This window comes from Melanotaenia boesemani, chromosome 12 (assembly GCF_017639745.1).
Source record: "Melanotaenia boesemani isolate fMelBoe1 chromosome 12, fMelBoe1.pri, whole genome shotgun sequence".
NCBI lineage: Eukaryota > Metazoa > Chordata > Actinopteri > Atheriniformes > Melanotaeniidae > Melanotaenia > Melanotaenia boesemani.
In genome coordinates this window covers 6174038-6196176 of record NC_055693.1, presented here as the reverse complement: position 1 = coordinate 6196176, position 22139 = coordinate 6174038, and the positions used below count along the sequence as shown (strand labels likewise).

The following is a 22139-nucleotide window of genomic DNA, read 5'->3' as shown; positions in this document are numbered from 1 at the left end:
CTGGAGGGAATGCCTCTAACAAGACAGGGAGCCCAGGCTGGGAACAACTTCTCTACCACGCCTACTGGCAGCGAGAAGGAAATATTAACTTTTGCACATATTGTCTGCTTCTTTGTAAGTGAAAGAAAAATATCTTTGTTCACTTTTCACTGTTTCTCCTTGGTAATTCATACCCATTTCACCGCAGCAACCCCTATCCCTTTCTGGTTTAGAGGCATATAAGCTGTGGAAAAACTTCCATCCCCAAAGATGCTTCACTTTTATAAGTGACACCAAAGTGCAACAAAGGCAGAAATCAAAAAGGCCTCAGGACTCATATAAGTATTTGCGATGATATCAGTGCTTTCTTTTACAAATCACAAAGTCCTCCTAGGAAGGAAGGATGAGAGGTGGATGTTGAACTTGTACATGCAGTGCTTTTAACCACAAGCTTTTTAAATGTTTGGGGTTATGCTCATCCAATAACACAAAGACATTTTGCCGCTTCCTGGTTGGGTTTCAGGCGTAACATTACTTGGTTTTGCTTAAAATAATCACAGTCAAGGCTAAAATACATTCTTTGTACTAGACCACCATCACCTTAAAGTCACACTATGTGACTTTCCGACCCTAAAACTCTGTGTTTCTGACTCATATAATAGTATAGTGGCATTTATTATCTACATTTTTGGAGCCATTGCTTCCCAGCAGCTTCCAGAGGTTTAAAGACTGCACTTCACAACTTTTGCTTACAGGATGCTGCGTAATGTTGCAGCTGAGGTTTACTTTACGCACCATGTCAAGCTCCTCCATGTCACCAGCCATTTTAAACGTGGACAGTGGCTGATACAGCAAAGAAAAGTAAGACAACATTGTTAGAGGCTGGAGGAAGAGAAGAAAAAGAACCGAAAGGAAAGGGACAAAGCAAAAGATAAGACAGGAGTCAACGTAGGAATGATTTATACTGTTTGGAGAAAGCTCACAGTGTCACAATGTGATGGGGGTGTGGACCCAAGTGCAGGCTTAAGAGGGCAGGAGACAGACCGATGCAGATAAAAGGTTTAATAAGCTGAAACCAAACTCACATAACAAAAGACTGGTGGCAAAAACCCTGACATGGGGAGTAAAACGTGAATACTAATAAAACTTGACATGGACTACATCAACTAACAGCAAACAAACAGTAGACAATAAACTGGCAAGGAAGAACTGAAAACAATGGATTAAACACACTGAATGACTAACTAGACACTGGTGAGGTGAATGAGGAAATCAGACCAGGTGAACTAATGAGCAGGAATCAAAAAGCAACATAGAACTAAACATGACCTTAAATACCAAAACCAAGAAGAAAAACCAAGAACATCAACCATGATCATGACACACAGTACAGGTTGGATGTTAAATAGATGCTGAAACCAAAATGAGATAATCTACCAAATTCCAGTAGTGCTACTTTAAAGGATGACATTTATATACTCAACATGCAGTTCCTGTAACAACCACTAAATTTCTTTAACATAACAAGAAATCCTTATTGAACTTCTATTTATTGAAATCCAGGGGTTGTTTCTGGGAAGAGGACAGTCCATTCCTATTGGCGCTCCCATGAAACTGAATACAATGATGTTATCAGGCTTCATCTAGAATTTCATATTAACTTTGCTCAAATTCAAAATTTAATAAAGTACCACACTGGACACAATAGTAGTGCACGCCCCTTAGTGCAGGAAAAGTCAACATTTTTCTGCACTAAATCTATTAGAGATCTCCAGCCAGATTTTTCCATCTAACCTAATCAACAACATATTCATCCAAGTATGCCTCTGAGAGGAATATTATACATGAGTGCAGCATCCGTCATTAAGATAAGCTAGTTGAGCTTACTCTAAAGAACAAACACACTCAGCACATAATGATACAACAGGCAACTGACACAAAGTGAGGCGCAACCGCTAAGATTACCACCTATAATAAACACTTAAAAAGTAATGTTACACCGTAATATGCAGTCTTTCTGTCTGCTGCACTAGTGTTCCACATGTAAAATGCTACTCATGCTATTATAATCTAAAAGTTAGGAAAATATAACCATAAGCCCAAGAACAACAAAGGACAAGGAGGCAAAATACAAGAGGAAAAACTTGAGGATATTGATATTACTGATTAACTCCAGCAGCTCAGTTTTTTCTAAAACAGTAAACAATCCAAAAAAGACAAAAGGGTGAGGATAGGATAACCCCTGACACTGAGATCTTATCGTATAAAATGAAATACCATCTATTTTACCAATATTACTGAGAAACCATGCTAAATGCTAAATGACTTCTATGAACAATTTGAGACCACAAATAATACTCCTGTTCGGAAAGCCACACTGCAACCAGAGGGGCACACTCTGGATAACATCAACCCGTATGAAAGGAGTCCTGTGTCACATTAACCCGCACAAGACAGCTGGGAGAGATCCTCAGAGACCAGTTCAAAGATGTTTTTACAGACATCTTTAACATGTCTCTGTGCCATGCTGTCATCCCCAAATGCCTCAAATCTCCCACCATCATCACCATGCCAAAGAAGTTCCCTGTATTCTATTTAAATGACTACCGCCCTGTTGCTCTGACTCACATCATTATGAAGTGCTCTGAAATGCTTGTGATTCAACATATTAGAACCCTCTTTTCATCTAGGATTGAACCCCATCAATATGCGTATTATGCAAACAGATTCACTGAGGACACAGTATCCACTGCATTCTCACATTTAGAGCAAGAGAATACACATCAGGATGCTGTTCATTGATGTTAGCTTCACAATAAACACAATTATCCCACAAAAACTCATAGTGAAGCTGGGCATGCTGGGGTTCAACACACCTCTCTCCAACAGGATCCTGATCTTATTTACAGACAGGCCTCGGTTAGTGAGAATTAGAGGGAGAACCTCCAGTAACATCACAATGAGCACATGCTCCCCCGAGGGCTGTGTGGTAAGACCACTCCTTTTCACACTGCTTAGACATGACTGCACTGATTCATTCAGCTCCAGTCACATTATCAAATTTGCAGAAAACACTACAATAGTGAGTCTCCTCACCAACAATGACAATACACTGTACAGGAAAGAGGTGGAGCAGCTGGCCAAGTCGTGTGACAACAACAACTGCTCCTTAAATGTGGAGAAAACAAAAGATGGTCTTGGATTTTAAGAGAGGCAGCAGTGAGCAGCCACACTTGACCATTAACACCAATACTTCTGTCTAAAAAGCCCAGCAGCACCTTTGCTTTCTGCAGACTGAAAAAGGCCAAATCCCTTCTACAGATCATGACAGTTTCCTACTGAAGGACAATAGAAAGCATCCTGACTCACTGCATCACAGTCTGGTACGGTAGCTGCTCTGCTGCAGACAGAAAATCCCTGCGGCGAGTAGTGAGGGCAGCAGAAAAGATCATTGGCGACCCTCCCCATGTGCTAGCTGACATAGCTGACATTTATAGAGGTTGATGTGTCAGAAAGGCAGCAAACATCCTGATGGACTGGACCCCTCTCATCTATCTCATTGTCTGTTTTTGCTCCTATGGAAGCATATGGACCAAGACATCCAGGCTGTGCAACAGTTTCTTCCCTCAGGCTATCAGAGAAATGAATTAACAGCATATACTGCCCTCAGTTCCCCTGGTTAGCACTCGTGTCATTGTTACGCTGTTTGCACAAACACAATCTGAGGGCATGAAAGCTTTCCAGATGAAACCACTGATCTGGGATTTTGCAGGAAAAAGCCAAGTTAAACCTTTCACATGACATTATCTGAAGCGTGTTTGTTATGGCTGTGTTTTTCCATATTCACTGAGCCTATTGAAAGTGAGAGTGTAAGTGAAAGGCAGAACACTAATATGGGTTTTACTGTACTTGCACTCTTCCTTTTCAGATCTTTATCAGAAATTTCAAAGTGTTTTTTGTCCACAAAACAGATGTTGGGAAATGAAGGATCATTTTATAATCAGGGTTGTCAAATATTTGGGCCAAAACAAAATTCAAGCAAGCCTGAGATGTGATGCGGAAACAAACTTTGACATTACAAAAAAAACAAAAACTTTTCTCTGTTCTGTCTGATTCATCACTGGTGCAGAAAGGTCAATTTTTGAAATGAAAACAACACAAACTGGAGAGACACATAACTGCAATGTCATCTCAAGCTCCTTTACAATACAAATCCTTCCGCCCGTCTGACTCACTCAGGCTTTTGTCACTCACTTATTGTATTTTCTTGCTACTCTCCTCAGACGGGCGCTGATGGCCTTTTGATTTCTGTGACCTGATGCATTCACTTGTCAACTTGACTTTTCCTCCGTCTTCTTTGTGCTTTGTGGAGCTTGACATCAACAGCTGTGATACTGATGCCAGAACCAAGACTCGTGGGGCGGTTTTGTCTCTGAAGACTAACAAGAATGACTAGATAATGGAAAAAAAGCAGCCTGGTGAAAACATACCAAGTCATTCTGTGTGTTATTTCTACCAATCTAATGCTTTATGTGTCATTAGACTCCACTGTGAATTTAAAATGTAAAGAAATAAAATGTATCAAAATAAACACCAACAAAATGATCAAACTGGTGAAAGTCAGTTCTCTGTAAAATCCATGATAAAATGTTTATTAGAGGTCTTCTTAAATTAGTCATGTTTGGTTTTAGAAGCTGCAGGAACACAAGAGCCCAGAGGCCAGCTTGGACCTTTAGCTGGGGGGACAGCTCTGTTTATAAAGAAAGTTTTGCTGGAAAAAAGAAGTGAAATTTTCTGTTGTTTTTGAGTAAGCAGCTCTGCTTGCACAGGAGGAGCTGCTAGTACTGGGTTGGACCCCCTTTAACTTCAGAGATGCCTGACAGTCAGCAACAACACTCAGGTAGGCTGTGGTAAAAGAAAATATCCCCCACACCATTAAACCACCACTAGGACCCGGAACCTTTGCTACAAGGATCAATGCTTTCATGACATTTCCACCAAATTCTGATCCTAACACCTGAATGTGGACCTGAAATGGAGACTCATCAGACCAGCAACGTTTCTCCATCTTCTATTGTCCAGTGTTGGTGAGTGTGTGTGAATTGTAGCCTCAGTTTCCTGTTCTTAGCTGACAGGAGGCACCTGGTGTGGTCTTCTGCTGCTGTAGCCCATCTGCTTCAAGGTTGGACGTGTTGTGTGTTCAGAGATGCTGTTCTGCAGACCTTGGTTGGAACCAGTGCTTATTGGACTTCCTGTTGTCTTTCTACCTTTTCAAACCAGTCTGCCCATTCTCTTTTGACCTCTGACATCAACCAGACATTCTGGTCCAGACAACTGCTGCTCACTGGATATTTTCTCTTCTTCAGACCATTCTCTGGAAACCCTAGATATGGTTGTGTGTGAACAGTTTCTGAAATACTCATGTCTACATGACTAAATATACTGAGTTGTTGCCATGTGATTAGCTGATTAGATATTTGTGTTAATGTGGACCTAGGAAAGTGACCGGTGAGTGTGTATTTCTTTGACAATGTTGATTAAAAATTCAAATTTAAACCAAAGCCCTCATCAGCAATAGAGTCAGCTCCACATTAACTTGTCAAGGTCATAAAAAAAAACTCACATAAACTCATCATCATAGCTGTGACTAAACTAATTATACATTCAGTTACTTAATTAATGATACCAGGAGTTTAATTAATAAAAGTCCCTCTTTAACACACTCACTAATTTCTTTTCTTCTGAACAATTGCTGAACTCCTCTTGTTTCCAATTCACTGTATAGAAATGTTATATTACCTTCAGTTGTACTTTCAAAGGATTTTTCTTCATGTTTCATTTACATCTTGGCTCTAACAATTCCATAGTGGAGGGAAGACGGGAGAATCACACAGGAGAGAAAGATTAGAAAATGACATCACACAAAGGGCCAAGAAGCAAAGCAAGTAAGAAATGGATGTCTTACTTGAATAAGCCCTGACAGATTCATCAAAGATTTATTTGACTGGAAGTATAGAAGCCATAATAAGCCACAGCTGTGTGTGTGTGAATTTTCTTTTTATTTATTTTTTTAATTTACCATGTTTGAAAGGAAACTTAAAGATGATATAAAACATTGAACTGGTGGTGAACAGCTGACTGAGAATATCCGGCTTCATTTGCTCTCCAAACCTTTCTAACATCAAGCATTAGAGAGACAAGTGTGCACTCTGACCACTTCATTTAATATTCCTTGCTAGTACCAGGTTAGACCCCTTGTTTTCGAACTACCTAAATTCTTTTTGGCATTGATTCAACAAGATTTTGCTCCATACTGACATGAAAGCATCACACAGTTGCAGCAGATCTGGTAACTGTGGAGGTCATTGGAGAACAGCAAACTCATTGTCATGTTCTAGAGAGCAATTGGAGATGATTTGAGCTTTGACATGGTGCGTTATCCTGCTGGAAGTAGCCATCAGAAGATGGTCACATTGTCAGCAACAATACTCAGGTAGTCTGTTTGTTTAACCTCCTCTTCGCATTGCCTTTTTCTGCCTCCTGTCTGAAATGATACTAGAAGTAAATGAAAAATATTTTCACAACTAAAAGGGCTGTATGTACAATCTTTGTCTCAGAAGAAAGCCAAAACAAGTGAGACTGCCACAGAAGTGTCAGAATCGAGGTATGTGTTACTGTGACAGAGTAATTCCAGCTGGATTCCACCAGTTTCTGACAGTACTACTTGTCTGTCACCAACAACCACGTTCAACGTCACTTAAATCCTCTTTCTTCCACATTCTGGTGCTCAGTTTGACCTCCAGCAAGTCGTCTTCACCATGTCTACATGACAAAATGTGTTGAGTTGCTCCCATGTGACCAGCTGATTAGATATTTGTATTCACAAGGAAGTGAACATGTGTACCTCATAAAGTGGTTGGTGAATGTATATTAAATATTAAACCCAGTGTAGCATGTAGCTGGTTGACTCTAATTCAGGTGGAGAAGCGAACGGTCCAGCTCTATGTTAAGATCCAGAATTCTGTTTTGATCCGAGTCCAAAATGTGGACTTTGTATTAACAAAATTATTACTGTTATAAAATACAAACTACCCCATCTTTTACCAGAAACTATGTGCTAAAACTTAAATTAGTTATGTGGTAAAAAAGGTTCAGTTGGTTTTCTTGTTGGTATGTCCAATAATAGCAGAAAATAAAATGTATTATTTTATCTTTCAGCCAAAAACGTGGACTGTTGTTCATGATATGACTAAATATGTTTATCCATAATAATGATAAATATTGAGCTTGTGGCTAACTTTCGCCACTCAGGCTCTAACCTTTTCACTCTTGACAAAAATACTACACTAATCACTGCAAAGAGTTTCTCTTCCTTTGATGGCTCAGAGCCTGAAGTCTGGCAGCAGGGTGGCTGCAGGGATTTTAAAAAGGCTCATGAATAGAAGCAGAGGCTGCAAGTAACACTGCAGCTCTCAGACTAGAAGATATTAGTTTTTTACATGAGTTATTACAGTTATTAAGTATTCGCCTCTCATTTTTAGCTTCGTAAAAAAAACTGGGACACTAAATTTGAGGCAATTGACCAAAGTTTGTTAACTCATGCTGTACAAATTACAAGGTATTTTGAAAACTGAAATGACTTGAATTCGTCTTTACATTAAGTTGGCATCCATTTGGTAATGTAAAGACATTCATTTAACGTGTTTATGCATGTTGTGTGTGTGTGTGTATGTATGTGAGAAAGAAACAGATTATTAGGTGTGTGTTTTTCATTTGCTAAAATTGTTTTATATAAAGCACTTTGTGCTACTTTTTGCATAAAAAGTGCTTTATAATTTAAATTGGAATTGAACTGATTATAATAGATTGTGCTTGTATGGCACTTTTCTAGGCTTTTCAACCACTCAGTGCTTTAAGTGTATGCCCATGTTGCCTCTGATGAGCACACTGGAGGCAACATGGAGTTCAGTATTGTGCCTAATGACACCTAAACATGTAGTCTGGGCAAGTCAGAATCAAACCACCAACCTTCCAGTGACTGCTCTTCCCCCTGAACTACAGCCAATGCTATAGTCTGTTTCACTTATTTTAATCAGAATGCTGTACTGTATATATGTAAATGTTTAATTTGAGGAAAGTTTCCCTTCTTATATTCAATACAGCTTTTGACTCATGAAGAATTAAAAGAAATACTTTGCTGAAATACTCTGCTGAAAACCTTGATTACCACACGCTGCCCAATCTTCCTTTCGAATAAAATCACATCTGTTGTTTATGAAACTCCAGATTTTTTCATGACAAGTGGAAATAAATCAGGTGAACCATCAGCTTCATTCATTACCATCTTGGTATCTTGCATCTGACAGTCGAATAATTCCAACCAGCAACATGACAGCCTTCAGCTTTGCCCCATAGCAACGCCACTCACGCATGCTGTGAGCTTTCAACCTTCGTCCCTGCAGAAATCCACCCTCCGCTGAGTGACAATCACCAGCCCATGAGTCACACAGAAGCAGTGACCATTTATTACCCCGCACACAGCAGCGTTTTGCAGTGCATGCAAGTGTGTTTGTATTGTGTGGAGATAAAATCAAGTCCCTGTCATGATCTGTGGGTTCTTACTGGTTTTACTGTCTGGTTTCCTGTTTTATTTTTTAGTTCATCCCCTTCTGTAGAACAATCAGTTTAATTTCCTGTTCTCTACACACCTGGTTTCATTTCCTAATTTACTTCACCTGCTCCTCGTTAAGTTTGTTCTCTTTGGTTTCTTTTATTCATTTCCAGATGGCTGTTGTTTCCCTTGTGTTATCCTTGCATTAAGTCTGTGTCTGTTTTCCTGTTCGCTTCAGTTGTTACTATTAAACCTTTATTCCTGCACCTGTCTGCCTCCTGCTTCTTCACGCTGCATTTGGGTCCTCATCATCCATGCACTGTGAAAATTTCTCAATAAAACTGTGAGATTAGATGTTAAGAAAAAGATGTGGTTTAATAATGATTAAAGAAACAGTTTTGTCTGGAAATTATGGAAACATGACTGTGTGTATGTAAATCAAGCACATTGTACAAACTCTATGCTTAAAGTAGTTTCTTTAATCATCACATTGTATTTTTTATTTGATCTGCACAGACCAACCAACCAGCCACTGTTAAGAGCGAAGGGATTCCTTTGCAGTTTGTCTGGCTGCTTCACAAAATGTTGGTTTGTCTTGTGAGACTTTTATTTCTCTCAGTGGTTCATTTTCCCCTCAAACTTTGTTTGTGATCACATTCCATTTTCGGGGGGTTATTTTATATCTTCTTCTGGCAGTTTTGTATATTTTAGTTTTTTGTTGTTGATATACAGGACACCACACTATAAAAACTAAACTTTGATATTCTGTATGTCAAAGTTTAATTTCTATAGTGTTGTCCCATGAAAAGATAGAATGAAATATTAGCAAAAATGTGAAGGTTGTACTTACTTCTGTGAGATACTGTATATGTGGTTACATTAACTTTGGTTCTGTTAATACACAGAACTCTACCATCATTCATGGAGAGAAAGTCACAGAAGCAGCAGAAATGCTTTCATGTGCCATAAAATGTCTGAGCAGTGACCTCTTAATTACCTTTTTATAGTCGTTAAAATAACTTTCTGGCTTATTCTTTATTTTATTTTATTTTTGTTAAAATGCAATGCAATTTTGTTGCAAAAATATGAGGAATGACATTTAATAAGAAAGAGAAGCAGAGTGATTAACAAAGAAGGCTGCAAACTGCAACAGCAACCCTATTTTTGACTCCCGCCCGAAGGGCGGCAGAGGAGAGCCCCAGCAAGAGCCCCCCACAGTCCTGGGGCACAGGTCCCAGTGGGCCAAGATCAGCAGCCGCCGGCCCCGCCAGGGACTGACTACCCAGGGCAGTCCAAGCGAAGGGCCCAGAGCCCCAGGAGCCCAGAGACGGCCGCCCCACCCCCCAAAGGCAGAGGGCCCGTAACATGCCTAGGAGGACCAGGCCCCCCCAGACAGCCACCCGGTACACCGGGAACCAGGGTGCTGTCGGCCCCCTCCCCCCACTCCCCACCTGCACCCTATATAACCCCACACTCACACCCTCCCCCACGCCACACCCACAATCACTCACCACCACACAGTCACTCCACACACAACCCACCCACCATGCCCTGTGGGGGACACCCCAGGCAGACCAGAGGACAGCGAGCCCCAAGCACCCCCCCTTGACCCAACACCCACAAAGCCAGCAGCCCACCAGCGCAGCCACCCTGGGACCCGGCCCCGGGGCAACCACCTCCCCCTGCCCGCCCCCGGCCACACACAGGGGGAACAGGGGTGTGAGAGGTCCCCAATACCCTCTCCCTCCCCGCTCCTGACTGTTTAGGTAGTTTGTGTTGTGTGCAATTAAAATTGAGGGGCAGTGACCGCAATGAGCTGGGAGCCGGGCCACCTAAGTGGCCCCGCCCGCCATGCACCGCATGCCATGCCCCCCAGGTGTTGTTTGTGTGTTGTGTTTCTTGTGTTTTGGTGTCTTGGTGCAATTAAAACTGAGAGGCGAGTCGCCACGGGTTGCATCCAAGGAGACCACTGAATGGTCTCCTCCGTTCCACCCGACATGGCTCCACGCCTCCTAACTCCCTACGTGTGTGTGTGTGTGTGTGTGTGTGTGTGAGAGAGAGAGGGACAGAGAGAGCGGGAAGTAAGAGGGGTCCGGGGATGTATGTCTAGAGGGAAGCAAACTTCCCTCTGGATGATGAGCCTCTAGTGGCATTAGGCACCCCCGCTCCCCAGGAGGGCCCCCAGGGCAAGACAGGCCAGGAGAGGCCGCCCCCCACGACCGGGCCACTCAGGGACCACAGCCAGTGAGCCGCCACCAACCCTAGAAAGTACCCACCCTCCCACACCCCTAACGAGGAATGAGAGGATGGGGACAGCGGCAGATGACTTAAATATAAGGCTCCTCCAAGTCCCTGTAATATCTAAACCCTGCTTGTGACCATTTTCTTTTTTTTTTTGTGTGTCTTTTGTCATTGTTTTTTTTTTTCTTCATATTCAAATTACTGTTTGATGAGAAAACACATCATTGTTATGTTTGTCCCCAAGTCCAAAACATAAAGACTTCCCAGGAAAAGCACATAAATTGTGAGAAACTAGTTTTATATAATCTTTTCTTAGGGCAGTGTTCACAAGATGCCACTGTTAATATGTATTTGTTGATATGAGAGCCTAACTGCGTTTTTTATGCCTAACCTTAGCCCATTGTGACTGACAGTGAGATAGAAAAAAAAAAAAGTCCTTGGGGAAATTTGGGTCTGAAGGGATTCAAAACTGATTCCCTAGCATGACAGTCCGCAGCGTAGCACCAGCCATTCAGCCTCTTTATTTCCTTAGGCATAAGCATTTTTTAACATGGTATGATGGAGCAGCATCACATCTTTGACAGTTTCATCAAACAAACAATGATTGCATGTTATAGTTTGCAAAGGAAAACAGCCATTTTTGGAGTATTGAAAATTCAATTTAAACATTTCTGAGGATACATAACAGTTTAACATCATTTGAGATATTATGCACATTGTATTTTCAGAAGTACGTGTACAGTTTTCAGCCTATGTGGACCAGACTGTGGACTAAAAGGAGCTGACGCACATTTTGGTGTGAGATTGAAATAATGTTATTTTATTTATTTATTTATTTTCATCCAATTGTGGTTGTTTTACATTTCAAATTTCACTCCTACCCTCTGGGTCTGTTACATTTGGGGCTGCTGGACTCTTGAGATGCAGAAAGTCACATTAAAAAGAAAATTTCTTTAGTGGCTTGCTGCAGGAGTTTGTGCATCTGTTCAGAAATTCTGTGACATTTTAAACCATCTCTGGGTATGAAATGTCCTTAGAAAAAAAAACCCTGCCTTCATTCATTACCGTTAGCAAAGTGCAGCTTTCTTGTTAATGATTAGCTTACAGGCTAATCATTAACAACGTTGCACGCATTGATGAGCCAACAAGATCACTTTTATGTTTAGTGTGTGTGTGTATCAGTGAATGAGTTTGTGTGTAATTTTGTGAATGTGAATTTTGCCTTTGCAAATCATTTTCTTTTGCTGTAGTGAAGGAAAAAAGTAAAGAATAAAACAGACAGTGAATTAACGCTGTGTCTGTTGTGCACAAAGGTGTTGCAATGATAAGTGAAATGAAGCAACGTGCACAAGAACAAACTTACAGTCTTTTCACATTCAAAGCAAATCTGATGAGTGATAATCATGTTTAAACTCTGCTGATTTACATTCATACACTCACACCTTTTCAGTGACACCTTAGACTGCACCGCCAATAAAAACACACCTTTCTCTTATTTTTCCATCTTTTGCATTGAATAAGGTTTAGAGGCCACCCATCCAACCAGTGCAGGGTTACGGCCACAACAGGATAAGCGGATTCCCCCCCTTACAGGATTCTGAGGCCAGATGGGATCTATAATCCCTCCAGCATTTTGTGGTTCTGCCCTGGAGGCTCTGTCCAGATAAACGTGACCAGCATATGTAGACAAGAATCCACTCAGCAGGCTCAACCACTGGTTATTTTAGCATCTGTTTTTTATAGCATCTATTTGGTGAAATAGAAAGTGATTCAAGGCATTATTTCCAATTATGATAATAATTACACCATAATCACAGTTCACTGAATTTTCCACTGAATTTTAAGTGGTTTGGTACAAAATGTCAGTGTGTGTATGATACCTTCCATTTTTAAAATGTGGCTAAATGTGTCCCTGACGCAGCATCCTCAGGTGAACTGTCACACTTTGTAATGTATGGCTTGCATAAACTTCAGTCATTGACATTTTATTAAAGAGACCTTTCCAGAGGCCTGTTAGACTATTTATTATTGAGGAAATAGAGTCCAAAATCCATTCAAAACCTTATTAACATTCACAGCTGCAGACTTGATGAATTAAAATGCTTTTTACTGATGATTAATTTACATTGACAACAGGAAATAACCCATGTTTTCCTGCAGCTGTTTCTTTTTAATGCCACTAATTTTTCTAACCTTTTGTTTCCGCCCTTCCAGATTGTTTTGATGGTTTTCACTGCTTGTTATTGGAACCATGAGCTGGTTATTGACAATGACAATGAGCTGGTGCTCCTTATTAAATGCCTCCCTTTCAATATTTTTTTTTCTTTTGTTTTTTTGTTGTTTTTTTATGTTTTACTGAGAATAGAATATTGATTTATAAGATCAAATAAAATTTCCCCCTTCATTATAAAAACTATCTATCTATCTATCTATCTATCTATCTATCTATCTATCTATCTATCTATCTATCTATCTATCTATCTATCTATCTATCTATCTATCTATCTATCTATCTATCTGTGTGTGTGTGTGTGCAGCAAGCTATTGTAATGTCAGGTGATGCTCTGCAACATGCAAACTGATTATAAATTGAATATTATATTCATCTTGTGTAGATATTATAATAACAATATGATCTTATTTAGTATGAAGTCAATAGTCAAAATATTTCTCTGCATGTAAATTTAGCCATTACTGTTTATTGGATTTCTTTAATAAGATGGTATTTGATATCAGGCTACTGGCTTTGAATGATTCCATACTTACTTATTACCATTATTACCAAAGCATTTGCTTTAACACCAACGTTATGAGCCTTTTCACACAAGGTAAAACAGAAGCTTTAAAAGCATAAAAAGTAATAAGATCTGCTCAAACCATCACCCTTCGACTCATTTTCTTTAAATTTTTCATGCAGAGTAACTTTAACCTTTTAAAACTTGAGGCCCACCAATTTAGGGACAATGAGAACAAAAGGAGGCCTCATCTGAACTGTCTGTGCTTAAACCGCTTTGCAGTTTTGTTTTGTGTCATTTTATCAGAATTGACCTTTGCAGAGATAATGTTCCCATATTGTACCGAGTTGATGAGGTTTAGAGCTACAGTTGCTTTATTTTAAAGCCTTATTCATATCTATTCTGAAGTTTTTTTCTTTTCTGTCTGAAACTTTTTAATTTCTACTCTGTTCAAACTTCAATAATTATTCCCCTTTAAAATATATACTAATAAATTTCACATCTTAATGCTCCTTTTACTGTGACTCCAAGAGTATTTAAATAGACCTTTTGGTTATAGAGAAATACTCATTTCTTTATGGATATGCAGTATTTTAATCTAGTTTCCTTTATCTGCCATTTGATGAAAATCAAATTCTTACGATTGCAGAAATTTAAACAAATTAAAGTGAAACACCCTGAATATCCCTTCAATTCTAAGTGTTGGCTTTTCACGTAGAGGCTCTTTAAAGCCTTCTGACAACTTTGAAGAGCTTACAGATTCATTACAGTGAGATTTTTTTAGTGGTCACCATCTCTGGTCCTTGAGATCTACCATCTTGCAGGTTTTAGTGTTTCCCTGCTGCAACGCACCTGACTCAAATCAATGGCTCATTAACAAGCAAGTGCAGAAGTTGACAAGTTGTTGGTGAACCTTTTCATTTAATCAGGTGTGTTGTACCTCGTGTGTAGGATCTCGAGGAATGGAGTTGGTGACCACTCTTCTAAGTGATGTAAATTTAAAATAAAGAGCAGATTAAAAAATATCTTCATTTACATATTTATCTAAAGAAGGAGGAGAGATTATTTCTCATTCAAACCCTGACAATGAGATGAGCTCACAGGGTTCACATCTTTACTCCAGGCTTATTTTCCAGCTGTATGTCATGTTTTCCATGACAAACATGATAAACCACATTTCTGCTAACCAGAACTACACAGTCACCACAGTGGGATCTGGCTTTTTTTTTTAAATCCTACTGGTGTGGTGTATTAGTTCTGTTTCTTCTCCATTCGGGTAAACACCAAAGTTCTGCATAAATAAAGTGGAAAAACTGGAAAACAAAATGAGTTGTTTTCTGTATTTTATGCAGCTATATTTCACAAGCAGATTTGAAAAGAAATTCCTTCCTCAGCAGCTTGTCTCAAGCCTGATGGTATAAATGCTTTTCAGAAGCAGTTTCCTTTGCTTTGTTTATGTGTGAGGTAGGATTGAGATTTTCACCTCTGACCTCTGATGTCATATCCTGCAGTAGTGCCAGATCTGGTTCACAAAATTCCTAAAATCAAATCCAATTAGAACAACAGAAAAAAAACTGCAGATACAAACATTATGCATCCCTTTCATTATTCACATACTCATGAGCATAACAACTGTAATTAGCTTGTGTGAAATGTGAGGCTATTAATATAATCAGATGTTCTAATTAGTCCCAAATGCTGTAGCAAGGCTGGCATTTGGAGGTGATGTGGACTGCTTACTGCATGCCTGGGTATTCACCACAGCTTGGTGGGATTTTACAAAGTGCTGCAGTGTGTGTTTGTCAGCACCTGCAGGTGATGCAAAGTGTTCACAGAGTCCACCTTTATAAAGCCAGGTAATAACACCTTACATTCAAACAGAACCAAACCTTCTCTGTTATGGAAGACAATCTTTAAGATTTCAGTGGCATCACTGTTCACCACTCAGGAGCTTTGCTGTCTTGGTACTCCAGTCTTTGGTTCTGTTGACACAGGATTGTTGACCCTTTGAAGCTGTTGTAGCAGTCTCATTTCAGACAGTTGAGTTACTAGTTATTTGTTCATAGTGTCATAATCACTCTAAATTACAATCCTCCAACCCATTAAATGCAGGTTAAAATCAGTTTTGTTGGGAATAAATGAAAATTTACTGGTCAGTTTGGGAGGTGATATATGAAGCTAGTCACTTTATCCTTGCATTGCTTTAAATTTCCCATGTACTCTGTTTTATGACTTATCACATCTACACGCTTACTTTAACACAGTGTTTCTCAATCCTCATCCTCAGGACCCCCGCCCTGCATATTTTAGAGGTAGCCCTACTTCAACACACCTGAATTAAACAATTAGCTTGTTAACAGGATTTCAAAGAACTTGCAGAGAGAACTTTCAGTAGCTCAAAAGGAACATGCAAGTGGTGGGTCCTGAGGACCTGGATTGAGAGACACGCTTTACCATGTGGTGTCGTTAAGGTGTTAATTGCAGGAGGAGAAAGGAAATAAGGAAAAGTGTTGAAGAAAGATGAGGTGAAACTAAGAAAATGATGTTTAATACAGGATGGCTTTTGGGTCATGAGTGGTTTGTGCTTGACCAAGAAAAAAAGTGGAATGGGCTATAAGAACATCTGCAGTAACAGAAAAGATAAATATAAAGTAAATTAAATCATGTAAAGATAAGAATAAAGAATAAATCATAAAGGTGAGGATTACGAATCTTCCCAAAGTCCTGGACAGTCTGAGATGAAAGAATGTTGCTGTTCTTTGGCAAAAAAAAAAAACGTCAATAACTGTTTAAAGGAAACTGAATTACGCTGAACGCTGAATTGCATTTTATAATGAGGCGGATAGTGGATATTCTGATTGGCTGGTAACTTTAGAAATCTATTGGCTGGTGATCAAAAAGTTCAATTAGAGTCCTTCCCACAATAATGAGGTAAAAAGTTGTGATGTGATATTGTTGCTTATTCTTTTGCTTTTTGTCACTTCTAAAACTAGCTGAGTATTTTTTAACCAAATGTTAAAAATAAAAGAAATGGATGGGGCTCACACTCGCATGGCAGTCACCATATTAATGCCACTAAATATCACCACCTCTTTTTGGACTTCAAAGTGTAGGTGTGTAACAATTCACACTGAAACAATTATTTGTATGTTTTACACTGTAGATCAACATAGAAATCCCACCTTTGGAAGTCAGACCGCATTGGCGTTAAAGAGACATCTGGATATATACATTCTAAAAATGGGTCTGAATGATATTTTAAAGTATGTCACCAAACATGGTCTGAAGACCTGTGATTTGCCAAAAATCTCCCATCTTGGCTACATTTTCTGAAGCCTTAAAATGGAGCCCAGACTAGTTTTCTCTCAGGCAATATAAATTATAGTATGCCTACAGTTTATTGAGGAATCTTGGCTGTGTGATGTCAAAAGGTTGCTGCATACCCAGCCCAGTCCCATTCCAGGCACACCACAGCCCCATTACACCAGACAGCATCCCCTGGGCACACTCAAGCAATCTTTGGGAACATGCAGGGTTAAAGTAGTGGGAGACTGATTTTAAGCCAAAGCATGATCTTTCCTGACCTGAATTTGTTATGCTGCCTAACCCAGTAAGAGAGGAAGCCTGTTTAAGCCCATATAAGGAAGGTTCATTCTGTAGCAAAATTAACCTTAAATGAAAATGAAATGAAAAATGTTTCTTAATCCCTGAAGGGAACATGGTAATGATGATGATCAAGATGGTCAGATCAGCAAAAGAAACACATGTTCAGACTGAGCAATTAAGAAATAACAGTAGAAACATTTTACTGCACCACAGTCAGTAAGTTTTTTTTACATGAACTGACAGGAATAATCATAATTATGTATTTGCTTGTATTAAAGTATCTTACTTGAAGAGTCAAGATGTCTTCTTCTTGTTTTGTTAAGAATAAATTCATTTAATTTTCTATACTGCTTAGTCCAATTAAGGGTCATGGGGAAGCTGGAGCCTATCCCAGCCTATGAGAACAAGAATAAAATAATTTGTGATAAACTTTTTCTTTTCAATCACATTTTGAACAAGACAACACTCATTAAGTGTAGCAATTACGTATGAAACTTAGTAAATAGGTCTGCATCATATTTCACCTCCGCCCCTCCTGCCTCCTCATCAGTAGGATAGCATCATTTTGCCCCAGCTAGCATATCACAAACAAGTTGCAAAAGCATGATAGTTAGAGATAATATTAGCTTTGAGAATACAACATTAGTTGACCGCAGTATTTAAAATATTAAGCAAAACAGACTAATACCAATTAGACTTTTGTTTAGGTAAAAATGGTGTGGCACCCATAGCATGTACCCCTGTAAATGAGAACAAGCTACTTTTCCTCTGCGAGTACCTTAGTATTGCAAAGGAACCATTGCTGCTGATCCTGTTGATGTGCATATGGATGTGAGATTTAATGCTGATCTAACTCAGGATACGGCTGTAGGATTTTATCTGTGCTAGCTCTGGATAAGTGAGCCTTATTGGTATTAGGGGGACAATTTTGTCACTTGGGAAGTTATTCAGCAACTTAGAGGATAAGAACCATCACTGTTTTTGAATTTCTATCTATCACTAATATCAAAGAATCATGAGCTTTAAGATATTTCTGATGCAATGTTATGAAAGAATTGGCAGTCTCCACAGTTTGTATGAATAAGAAAGTGCACGTGGTTAGTGCTGAATTCCATTATTTAACTTAAGTTCATACTTCTGACAATACCTCAGTCATGTTTGTAGAAGTCTGGATAATGAACCCCACCTTATTTTCTTTTCAGACTAATATCTGGATTTGATCATTTATATAGAAGCAGCTCTGTTTAGAAGTGTGTAAGTTCAGCTCAATCTGATGTTACTGCAAGAGACACTTGAAATAACCTATAGATAGCCATAGATGTTTTTGAATTATACTATCATGAACTTCAACATTTAACCTGTGAATTAAGGCCCAGAAAGTCTGAGATGTAGCCTTTAAATTAACAGAACACGCAGGAAAGTCTGGGAATGAAAATATTTCTCAAAATCCGCTCTTTTTTTTTATCCTGGAAATTACTTAAAGATGAAATTAGTAATGTGTTGTTGCCATAATCTATGCCAATCCTTCTGGATAACTCATTAGTGAAACTGAATTTCAGCTTCAGCCTAACACAGACAATAACCCTAACTGCTCCTTTATTTTTTAATGAAAAGCAGCTTGTGTTGCTCTAATTTCTGTACAGATGGAAAAAAGGGGAAAATGTAAAGGCAGAGTATGTTTCTGGGTCACTGAAAAAGAAATAAAAAGAGCAATTAAAATGTTATGTACTGCAACAGAGGAGAAGTAAAAGATAAAGAAAATGGTTGTTAGGGCAAATTAAGTCAAACTACTCTTTACTTTTTCAGAAATCCAACTTTAACAGCCGGAAATGAACAGACTACAGAGACAGATAAGAAATAGATAAATTATAAATGAGAAGGAAACGGTGCTGTGTAAAAAAAAAATAAAGTGATAATGTGGCATCTTAAAAGATGCTGCATACAGTGTAGGGACACTAAGGTGATAAAAGGCATCTACTACTACTACTACTACATTAATGGTGCAGCTCCAACAAAACATCTGTCGACATTCACACATACAGTATTTCGTTGCGGTAGCGTTGTACTGAGATGGCTGCACATGTGAGAAAGTAGCTGATGAGTTTTGTCTTCAGTGGACTTGACTGAAAAGTGAGTTTCCTCCCCAGAGACTGAAGCCGTCGTGCTCAGGCCAAATTACAGCATGCCACAGCAGTGTGTCATCATAAGCCTTAATTATTCCAAATTAATTATACACTGCTGTCAGGAGTAATTAGAAAAACTTTTATAAGTGATGAACGACTGACAGACATGACATGAGAGAGCTGATGACTCTTTATTCATAAGATTCTTGAAGATAAATGGCAGCAATCAGCACTGACCATCTGTTGTATCACTGAGAACAGTAATTAATATACTTTTTATTTATTTATGTACTTTCTGCTTCAAGAATTGTTTGGAATGTACTCAAGTATTTTAGAGATGTTTAAAGATCGTTAGCATTAAATGCAAGAGATAATATCCTGTAAAGCTGCTTTAATGTCAGTGTGAAATTAGTTTAAAAAATTGACTATTAATATAATGATTTCTAATTTTAAATCTTGTGAAATGAAGAAAATAACGAATCTAATCAAACTAAATTCTGACTTAGAAGAATACACACACACACACACACACACACACACACACACACACACGCACACACACACACACATGTATAGTAAATAACTATAAATAAACTTAAAATGCATAAATTTAAATAAGTTTCATTATATGTAGCTATTCAAAAAGTGCATTGGTCAATCAGGTGATTTTATTTATTTTTTACTACTTTATTTTAATTTTAATTTTATTTTTGTGATGAAAACTCTATTGTGATGAACCTCAAAGTGCTACAGAAAACTGGAATAAAAAGAGTCTATAAAATGCTATTTAGCAGATGGCTTTTGATGTGTCTTATTCTCAGCATTTCATAATTAGGAAGGTTTTCAAGTTTTGCTTAAAGACATCTAACGACTGTGGGCCTGTCAGATGGTCTGGTTGGGTGTTTCACCGTCTTGGAGCAGCACCTAAAGGCCCGATCGTCCATGCTGCGGAGCTTGGTTCTGGGAACTTGGAGAGTGTTTGTGGTTGCAGAACAGAGGGTGCATGAGGAGGTGTGAGGGGTATGCAGACTGTATATCTCTAAAATATCTAAAGCCATTTTTTACCATTTCAAGCAGACCCAAACCTCAAGTTTAACTAATTTTTGTAATAAAATTTATAAAACAAAAGGATAATTGATGGACCAAAACATAATAGAAAAAGTGACTTATTTCTATTTTCTTCAGGTGAGATAAACATAAGATTAACAGGAATGTGTAAGTTTTGTATTCATATAATGAAACTGGTCTTAAATCTCAACCATCTAATCTAACCAAGTAATTTCAACTTAAAGTTTAATATCAAGTATTATGTAAACTAATAAATGAATCACCCAGAGGATTCTATGCACCATTGGCTTTGACACTGAAGAGTAACAGGACTGCGTTTGTAGCAAGAAATGATCAAATACATGAACAAAAGACATGTGGTGTCCATGCTCAGTCCATGCTGAGCACATTCTACAGATTTACCAAACATTTGTATTTTTAAATAAACAGATAACATCTCAGAAATCATTTAGGTAACATAACAGAATATTGCTATTGATGATATTTCAGTGATGACTGAAAAACTCGAACAGAAAAATAAGTGAACCTAATTTTGGTTTCATGGCCTTCAGAAGATCCAACTGCAGCCACTTCTTGTTGAACGTGTGACTTCTAAGATGATCTGCAAACAGATCAATGTGCAGAACACTTTGCTTCATAATAAAATATATTTTGCAGTTAATTTCATGCACATTTATAAACCATTTGGTGTAATGGAAAATCTAAAACAAAAAATAGTTTTGGTTTTTTGGCTTAAAATTTCTTGCATTTTATCTATTTTATTTGAGCTTTTTCTTTCTGTTTTTATTTAATTAGATTTCTTTTAATATTTTTTTTTATTTTATTTTTTTTACACTTGTATTGCTGCTGTAATGTTTTATGTAAAGCACTTTGAATTGTCTTGTACATAAAATGTGCTATATAAATAAATTTGCCTTGATTTGCCTTAAACGAGACAAATTTTCATCTTCATTCATTCATTGATTTTCTGTACCGTGTATTCCATTGAAGGGTTGCAGGGAAGCTGGAACCTATTCCAGTAATTAGTCGGCGAGAAGCAGGGTACACCCTGGACAGGTCGCCAGTCCATCGCAGGGTACTTTTTGTCTTATTTTTGGGATTTTATTGCGGTAAAGTTATTGTGCTAATGTAAAATAAATAGGAAAATATGCCCTTCCATGACGACCTCATCTTTCCTTTTCCCCTTATATCAACTAACTGGCCTCTTATTCCTTTCAACTACGTTTATTTTGGATTCTTTTTCTCTCACATTGACCTTCTGCTCTGTTGTCTCACATCTGGTTAGCAGAGCCTGATAATGCTCTACCCTTTTGTTTGCATGTTTTTCATTTAGCTCTTTTTGGCCATGCGAGGGGCAGAGAGAGGGGAGCTGGCTAATGGTTTGAACGTTTGCCTGCTGCTGTTGCTGCTCTTTTATTCTTTTTTTCTTTTTTTTGAGCTCCTTTGTACGTTACGCTGCTGCTGAGGGACACACACACGCACACACAGAAAAAAAAAAATCTCATGCAGTTGAGCACAAATGGATGAGCACAACACGAGCAATTTTCCACTTGGGACTCTATCTCGCCTTTCTTTGAGACACTTTCTCATCCTCTCTTCTATCAAGAAAGGAATTAGAGGTTATTTTTGCTCAGGGCGATCGACTGCTTCATCAAGGCGATCATGAAACCAGCATCGGAGGAGATTCTTTGTTGTATAACACTTGTTACACCCGCCCTACTTCTCAGGGTAAAATAAAAGCTCATATTATTAAAGCCTAAGCTGGGTCCACAGCCT

The 22139-nt window shown here is 38.6% G+C and overlaps 1 protein-coding gene across 1 annotated transcript in view; it reads right to left on the bottom strand.

Annotated features, from left to right (window-relative positions):
- htr2aa (5-hydroxytryptamine (serotonin) receptor 2A, genome duplicate a) overlaps window positions 1-22139 on the bottom strand; it is a 102970-nt gene that overhangs the window by 41791 nt on the left and 39040 nt on the right. The window lies entirely within an intron of this gene.